Consider the following 2,349-nt stretch of genomic DNA (forward strand, 5'->3'; position numbering starts at 1 on the left):
ACTTGTTTATTATTTTACAATAAAGTTTTAAGAGGATCATTAGAATTATTGTATTTAGTTATTAATAAGTTATTGATATTTAACAGTATAAGTTAAAATATATTATTGAATTATTAAATTAAAGAAAATTAGGTTGGTGTTTAAAAACAATAAATTGTGCGATTTTTTAGTATTTTTTTAATCTTATTCTATTAATTGATTTATCAAAACAAAATGAAAAAACAATAAGATTGCGTCCCGCGTTGGTGGCTTGCTTAATGTAACTTCTACATAACACACGATACTACTGAACTGTAGCACGAGTTTGCAACTTCAAATTGCAGAATTCATACAAAGAACAAGATAGAAAACTTGGTGACACGAGCATAACAAATACTATATAGGCCTCTTGATTTTACAAAAATGAGGTCATCAACTGGTATAAGTGAGTTCTTCAACACTATTTGGGAGACACTTGAATTTGTTCCTCGGTATTCTGAACGCCACTCAGAAAATAATATGGATCTTAAAACGAGTTGTTTGTGGATTGATTTGTTTATTTTAAATAACTGGGCTTTTTCTTGTAAAAGTATATTCATCAATAATACGATTAATGGTTCAACCTGATAGAACCAATAAATTAAATAGACTGACTTGCAAAATAAATGGGTCCAGTTGCTATGATTGGTTAGTTTACACTTTTTCCCATGATATTTTTTAAATGATTTTAAAATTTTTTTAATTCAATCAAAATATTTCAAGTTTTAATTTAATGACTTATTAAAACGAAAAAAAATTCTTCCAAAGTTGATATTTTCATCTAAAAATTAATTTTTTTTTTATAACAAAAGAGTGAACAAGTTCGTCCATTTAGTCCGAAGAATTTTGTTTAAAAGCTTAACATCTAAGAGTGTGTTTGGATTACTGTTTGCAAACGAAAATTTGTATAAAATTAATTTTATAAAATTAATTTTGATCAAAAGTGAATTAGTATTAACATATTTTATGTTTGGTAATTTTTATTTAAAATGAATTATAATAAACTAAATACTATTTGAATTACATTATTTAAAATTATTTTTAGATAAAAAATAAAAAAAACATAAATTCAAATAATTAATTTATATTATCTTATAATTTTATTTGAAATATTTAAATAAATTTTAATATTTTTTAATACTCTCTTTAGTACTTTAAGGTAGCGTTTGTTTTAAGGTACTAAGACAGAGACTGAGAAACTGAGACTCGGTATCATGTTTGTTGGTTCAGAGATTGGTACTAAAATTTTTGTCTGAGCTTCCAAAATTTAAGTATTTCAATACTTCCAAAAAGTGAGGACACAGGAGACTAAAATTTTTAGAGATGGAGACGGAAACTTTAATAACATTTTATACTTAAAATATCCTTATTTTAATTAATTAATTTCAATTTTATTCTTTGTGCAAATTAAATTAGAAGTTCATTCTTGTTTCAATTTCTGTCTCCTATTTTGTGCCAAACAAAATACTGAGATTTATTTCAATTTCTGTCTCTTAGTTTCTGTCTCAGTCTCAGTCTTTTCATTTTTGTCTCTCTACCAAACACTACCTAATAGGACAAAATAAAGAAATAACAATAAAGGTAAAAGAACTCATATAAATAAAAAAATAAAAGTTTTTATAAAAAATAATAATATACATAAAAGAGTATTAAAAAATATTATAAAAAATAAACATATAAATAATAAAGGATATAATTAGTACATAAAATATAAATTTCAATTCAACGCAAAAAGGTGAATGAAAAAGTTAGAATTTGTAACTTTTGGTAAACGTGGGTTGAAGATAGAAATCACTTCTGTATTTAGAGGATAAAAATGTTGCCAAACATGAAGATGAAGCGTTCAAGAAACTTTAACGCGCTTTTCTCTTCTCCAACATAAATTCAAACACATCTTAAGCCATTTAATCAACCAAGTCCAACTAAGTTACTATAACTTAATTCATTTTTATGCGCCACTCCCTTTAACAAATAAAAGAATGCCCCCCTCTTCCCAAAATAATGTCTGGTCTCCCCCTCTTTTAAAAAATATATGGTTGTCCCTAATTCTTATTTAATGCAGCAAAAAATAATTGAAAAGTTGTGTGTTATTTAGGCTATGAATTATATGTTTAGTTAAAAAAAATCTTAATTTATATTAGAAATAAAAAATTTGAAAGGGCAGTAACAACAAGCCAACAAATTACTTTTTTCATTCTTTTTTTTTTCAATTAGAAAATAAAATATCATTCCATATTTTTATTATTATTACAATTTAAAAAATAATAAATAATCTTTGGTCTTCTATTATCATTTCTTATTCTTCTTTTTTTTATAAGTTATTTTTTATTT

This window comes from Arachis duranensis, chromosome 10 (assembly GCF_000817695.3).
Source record: "Arachis duranensis cultivar V14167 chromosome 10, aradu.V14167.gnm2.J7QH, whole genome shotgun sequence".
In the NCBI taxonomy this organism is placed as follows: Eukaryota; Viridiplantae; Streptophyta; class Magnoliopsida; order Fabales; family Fabaceae; genus Arachis; species Arachis duranensis.